Below are 7,187 nucleotides of genomic sequence, written 5' to 3' on the forward strand. Positions count from 1 at the left end.
ACATCCTACAGTCTGACAGACAAGCTGCTTTTCAAACTGTAGGATGTTTCTCTGCACAAGCTGCCAGACTGAAAACACTGCTGTGAAGTTATTTAGCTTCAATGAACAGGAAGTAATACTACGATGCTGTACTTTCTCTTAATCTTAACTTTATAGTCCAAAATACTTTCTGCATGAAGTGAGTCCCCTTCACCAACACAGGTTTTACTTTGAAAGTCACAGCTCACACAGAACAACAGTTATGGTAAAAAACATGATATCATTTAACACTGACAGCGTACACATGGTGTAAATAAGTCATGAAGCCTCTGGGTAAATGTTTACTTTATTATTACATTTGTTGTTTTTTACTTTACAAAGAGAGACTTTTTTTTAGCAACAGTGCAAGAAGCTTTGTTATATATTCTAAAATGACAAATAAAGTAACTCTGAATCTACAGAGCACATTACAAATAATAAAACTTTCTTTCAATAACAGGTTAAACCTTCAAACTCCACCGATCATTTGGCCCCTGGAAACATCTTCTGGAAAATTAAACAATCACGCCGTCTGGCACAAAAACACCAAAGAGCTGGGAAAACGCGTCATAAAGAGCTGGAACAGCAGCTTACTGCTGTTTGATTTCAGAGCCAAAAAAAACGAGTATAACTTGTAGGTGCAGGCTGGTATTTTATAATCATTAAGTGCAGTTTGAAAATGATTGTGTGCTGAGAAAATGTGTAGAACCATAAACAAAGAAGCCTCTTTCTGCACAAGTCAGCACAGGTTAGGTTACTAAAACAGCTAAGCTCAAATAAGTGTAACGAAGCTGTGCCCAGTTAGACTTCAAGGTAAAATGATAAAAGCTTAATTAATTTAATACCACGTTGGGCCGCAGTAAACAAAGCAAATAAACATCGATTAAACTTCACAATGAAAGCTAAGTTAAACATAGCTGCACAGCTGGTAATCAAAGCTGGAGCCACCACGTTTCCCTGGACTGAAACACAGTTTCTTGTGCAATGATCCTCCACTTTGGAGCCTTCGTGTTGCGTGCACATACGTTCAGCAGAGAGTGGGCGAGTGTTTGTCTTGTTCTGACCGCCGGGTTCCAGCCTGACGCCCCCACAGAGCAGCTCGGAAACAAACACCGTCCTCCCTCCGCCTACAACCACTTTCACCCTCGAGTTTCACCACAGCTTCCATTATAAGTAAATACACAGCCTAATTCAAGAGTCGCTCCTGTTACTGTTCAAATGAAGACAGCAAAATTTGAGATTTTAGCAGTTTAGCGCACGTTTAGCTGCGTGGCTTTCCTTTTTGGTTTTGCTGACTGTGCATACAGACAAACCTACACGTGCCCTCTCGACCCGTCTGTCGGTGTAGATAGAGCGGTTCACCGAGGCTACGATCAAACATACAGGCGTGTGTTTAAATGAAGGTTTCAGCTTTAGTTTGGGGAATTATCTCCACATGACGATGCAAAAGCCAAACCCAAGTGCTGTGAAGAGAATGTCGGTGCAACGGGTGGAGATGTGACCCTAACCACACAGACGAAGGACTCACCTTCAAGATTCAAAGTGTTTATTGTCATACAGAAGAAATTTTCTCTGTGCAATGAAATTCCTCCATTTGCTGTCCAAACACAAATGTCAAGTTAGGTAAAGTTTTAAAAGAATGCGATAAATAAGATAAAAATAAGGATAGAAAAATAATGGAAGATAAATAAATAAGTACAAAATATAAGTAAGTGAAGACGTGTGTATGCAGATGTCAATGTAGATGGATGTACAAAGGAGCTTAATGTGCAAAAAAGCATGTGCAAAGTGTCCTGATGTGCAAAATTGCATTTGAGGTAGTTTCGCTGTTCAAGAGTCTGATGGCAGTGAGGAAGAAGGAGTTGTTGAGTCGAGATGTTCTAGATTTCACACTTCATCACTTTCACCTTCGCCCCGAGGACAGAAGAACCGTCTGTGTTGGGGGTGTGTGGGGTCTCCTCTGGAGTCTGCGATGATAGATGCTCTGCAGAGAGGGCAGCGGAGTCCTGGTGATCTTCTCTGCAGTTGTTATCACTCTCTGCAGGCGTTTGCGGTCCGTAGCAGTAGTGCTGCTCTGCTAGACGCTGCTGAGGATCTTGGCAGACAAACCAAATTTCCTCGGCCTCCTCAGGAAATACAGCCGCTCCTGAGCCTTCTTGACCAGCTGTGTGGTGTTCAGTGTCCACGTGAGGTCCTCTGAGATGAGCTGCTCACTCTTTCCACTTCACGCTCCCGGATAAACAGCGGCTGGTGAGGCCTCCTCTTCTTCCTCATGTCCACTTTCATCTCCTTTGTCTTATCAGTGTTGAGGGTGAGGTTGTTGTCCTCACACCATGACACCAGACCGGCCGCCTCTCTCCTATAAGCTGCCTCGTATGATGTTCTCTTTGTTGGAGGCGACACAGTTGTGGGTGTACAGGGTGTAGAGGTTGGGACTGGGGACGCAACCCTGTGGAACGCCAGTGTTTGTAATAATGCTGGCTGAAGTCCTGTTGCCGATCCTGATGGACGGTGGCTTGCCAGTCAAAGAGTCCTGTAGCCGGTCAGATAGGGTGGGGTGCAGGCCGAGTTTTGCCAGCTTGTGGATGAGTTTGTGTGGGATGAGAGTATTGAAGGCGGAGCTGTAATCAACCAATAGTACCCTGATGTAGGAGTCATTGTTTCTAGGTTGGAGAGTGAGCAGTAAAGGGCAGCAGCGATGGCGTCTGACGTGGACCTGTTGGGCCGTAGGCATACTGCAGGGGATCCAGAGTGTCTGGGATGTTGCTCTGGATGTAGGCCAGCGCCATTCTCTCAAAACACTTTGCAATGATTGGAGTGAGTGCAACTGGTCTGTAGTCGTTTAGGCAGGTGGCTGGGCTTTTCTTGGGGTGAGGGATCATAGTTGTGGTTTTGAAGCATGTGGGAACGATGCTCTGGCTGAAGGAAAGGTTGAAGATGGAGGTGAGAACATCAGCCAGCTCGTTGCACATGCTTTAAGGGCCTGTCCAGGGATGTTGTCTGGTCTGCCTTGCGGGGGGTGATCTTCCTCAGATATTGTGGTCTATTGAGACCGCTGGCCGGGGAGAGGGTCGGGTGATCTGCATTCTCCTTGTGCATCTAAAAAGTTTCACCTCTTTGGCCAAAACACTGAGAAAAAGCAGCATTTTACAAAATACCCACATATGTGTGGACAAGACCTGGGAATTATTATATTATTGGTTTAAAGTGATTCAGTAATATTTAAGGCTTATTACTGACTGACTCACGGAGGTGGGCGTGGAAAGGATTTTGGCCCGAGCTGCCATTTTCGGGGGTCTAAACAAAGCGCAAGCGAAAAAGGAGCGAAGGCACACACAACAGCCATGGTTCGTTCTTGCTGTGTGGTCGGCTGCAATGTTCGATCACACGACCGGCAAGAGAATAAGCTTGAAAAGGGTTTGTCTTTTCATTCTTTCCCAACCTGGAAGCAACATGAGGCAGCTCATATGGCGGACCTTACAAAAAGAAGGCGTGTAGCCTGGATAGCAGCTGTGAGACGAGCTCCAGTTCTCTTCCATCTCCAAATATCTGTTGGTGCTCCAGACATTTTCAGTAAGTTCTAAATATGTTCATATCTTTATAGCCTATTAGTTTTATTTTCGATGCGCTCTGAGCTCATAGCAAATTAGAACAAACATCCTACTGAGTGATTTTGCAGAACTACCTTCTATTTATAGAGATGCTAATTATTTGGCATTATTGCAGCAAACCAGCCGATGAAATGGATGAAACATTGTGACTGGGTTCCAGCGCTACACAAGGGATCTGCTGCAAACATACCACCATGCCAATCAGATTACTTCTTCCATGTGAGGGTGAAGAGGTGACCCTTCTGGATAAGATGGTGAAGGTTTGCTGCATTTGGTGAACAGTGTGATAATAAAACCAGGGAAGAATGAAACCTGCTCCTGTTAAATATTCTTTAGTCTTGTGGTGTATAAGTAGCGGTATTTTTTCAAAAGATACAGTAAATAAAGTTAGTAGTGGGTGATATCATGTAAACACTGTCATGATTTTGTGTAAACATTTTGTCATTTGTAAACTATAAATGACATCATCACTGTAACGGATGTGATGTTCTATAAAGTGGTTTTAATAAAAAAAAAAAGAGGCAAAAATTAGTTTGTTTCTTTATTCAACGTTTGAACAGCGGGACTCAGTCAGTATATATTCAGTAAATGCAAATTATTTACATGGCAGTGCACTACAGGCATAAATCTAGACCCCTAGATAAAACATGATGGCATTATAGCAGTGACAACTCCTCCACAGTAGCAGGTGGGATTTTTCTGTTTTGAGGACGGCTCCTTTTACCTGTCACTACAGATGGTCTGTTTATGTTTTGATTGAGAGCCTTTTTTTGGGCAGCTGAAGAGGAGAAGTCTATCTTATGGCCAACCTCTGGCTGTATCTTGGTCACATTACCCAGCAAAACCCAGTATGCAGGTTCATCTGTAACAGTCCTTGTGCCACGATCAGCACTGTTGCTTCTACATTAAACAGAAGAGCAGTAACGTGGGTGCAGGTCTCCGTGACTCCGGCCTTACAGCTGCAGTGGGCGGCTTCAACCTTCCCTGTGATGCTCACAGTGACCCATGGCTGCAATGCTGGTTCATTCAGTCTTTGAGAGTGCAGGACCTGAAACACACACAGACAAAGTTCATTTAAAGACAAGAACTAATGAGCCAAGGCCGACACAAATGTGTTTAATCTACTTTATCATAAATGTAACAAAGTGTTTAGAAAGTTAGCACATACATGTCATTTTTCATTTCTTTATGTGTCCATCGCTGCAGGTTATAGACTAAATCTGCCTGTTCTCTGTCAGAAACCTGCCTGCAGAAAATGAACCTAAAGTATGTAATGCAAGGATGTCATCACTTTAGAGATGGAGAAAGCATAAAGTGACAATTATGAATCACTTAATATGATAAGGAGATTCTGCAGGTCATTAATCAAAGTATAAAATTAAAATAAAATGTATTTATAGTGACACAGGATACAAACATGGAAGCAAGATGCATAATTAGGATTATTTACAATAAATATGAATAAATCATTGCAATTTCTTTAACCATAAAGAATAACTAAATCCTTCAGGACAGTGTCACATCAATGCACTGAACTCACTATGTTATCCCTCTAACAGCCTCCACATGTTCTCACTGTAATTTCCCCTCATGAATGAATTTATGCTGCACTAATGTGAATGTTCGGATGGAAATCAAACGCATTTCACTCGCAGTACTCGAGCTGACTTACCTTTGTTTGAATGACGACTTGTACGCGCTGACAAGGTACGAGAATATGTCAGGCTACGTCAATGGCGGTTGGTCTTCAGGGTTTCTACTCCACGGCCGTATTTCATATGGGTCCACATTTCCAATGCACGCTATTTTCTGCAAGTACCGCCACATCGCCTCTGGACGCAATCGGTCTCTATACAGTCCATTCTCTTTTGAGCTGCTTTTAAGCATCTTGTAGTCGTCGTTCCAACACAGTGTGTTTGTTTTGATTCGTAGACCCCGAAAATGGCGCCCCACTCCCACAATGCATTGCGGCGTGATGTCAACTCCAAAGCCCTATAGTGTCACATCCTCAGTGTGCGAATCTGTCAAGTCCCCCTCGCCCTTTGTGTGTTTTGGTGATGTCTTTGTCTCCCATCGTCTCCTTAACTATCCCACTTAAGTTTGTGTCTCTGCTTCCTGTTTTATTTTGACAGCCTCGTGTTCCGTGGTCATTGTGTTTAGTTTTGCTTCCCATGAGGCGTCATGTTCATGTGTGTCAACGGTGTTCCCCGTGTGCTTCCACTTCCCTTTATGTTCTGCTGTCATTCATTCTCGGTCAGGTCGTTTGTTATGTTCCTGCCATGTTTCCAGGATTTCACACTTTCAGATATTCAGATATTTTTTGTCAGGTTTCCATGTTTAGGGTTTTTTCATGTTTCTAATTTCCCAGTTTAGGTTTTGTCCACTTTTGTTTTGACTTGGCCTTTTTCTTTTTGTACTGCTTAATCAGCCATAATAAACGGCTCGTTAGAAGTTTCATTTTCACGTGTCTGTGTTTGGGTCCTGCTTCCGTTGATTGTGACAACCAGATGAAATTCAGGGAACTACTGTCTTTCACATTCCATCACTAACCATGGTCACACGTCCAGAATCCTTTTAAAACTAACTGTGATTGGTTCTCGGTCTACCCATCTATTGCAGTACTCTTTCTGGCATCGTTGTATTGTACTCATATTGTATATAGCATTTCATTTTATTCTATTCTATTGTGTACAATATCTTATGGATATATTATTCCAGTGTTTTTTTTCTTCTTCTAATTTTTCTGTGCAACTTTGCACTGTCCACTGCTGTAACAAACCAAATTTCCCACGCGTGGGACTAATAAAGGTTATCTTATCTTATCACACTGAATCTTCATCATCTTCATTGGAAAAGAATGAACAATGTTTTGAATATAGAACCAATAAAATGACTGATCTTCGTAGAGCTAAACCCAGATCCCCCCTCCCTACCCCCACATCCTCTAAACCACTTCACTGAGATCTCAGTGGAAACACTAAAACACAGTCTAACAGTCTAAACTCTTAAAGAAGCCCTCTCTGGAGGGTTCATTTCCACACAGCCATTTTTATTCCAAATGTTAGAGAAGACTGGGGCCAGCGGTCATAATTCCTACTATGAATACTCTCCTTCTTTTCTTGCGTAACACTTGCAGCGGTTTTCTGTCCAGTCATCGGGGCATATGAAACTTTCTCTTTCACTCTCGGCCACAGTAACAGCACATGGGTTTGGCTTGGGTCTCCCCCACAGTTCCCAAACTCACGGTCACACCACCACATCATGTTAGGACCATAGCCACAAACGATTTTTTTACTTTATGAGTATATGAGCGTCGATTATGACGTGTTAAATGCAACCATTAGTGTTGTGGATGTAAGCAAGGCCCACAGAGACCTACAGAGGAAAATTGCAATTAATTTTCAGCTCAATCAGCTGTTGTAATCAAACGTTGTATTTGATGTCATTCATTGTTCAGGTTGTTCTTTTGTTATAGCTGCATCGTGGTAACATTTGTAACCTGGGTTACCCATTTTTCCTCATCTCTTCTATCTGTGAGCGCGTATAACGATGTCACAT

Source organism: Simochromis diagramma, unplaced genomic scaffold (genome assembly GCF_900408965.1).
Source record: "Simochromis diagramma unplaced genomic scaffold, fSimDia1.1 OVJJ01000323.1, whole genome shotgun sequence".
NCBI lineage: Eukaryota > Metazoa > Chordata > Actinopteri > Cichliformes > Cichlidae > Simochromis > Simochromis diagramma.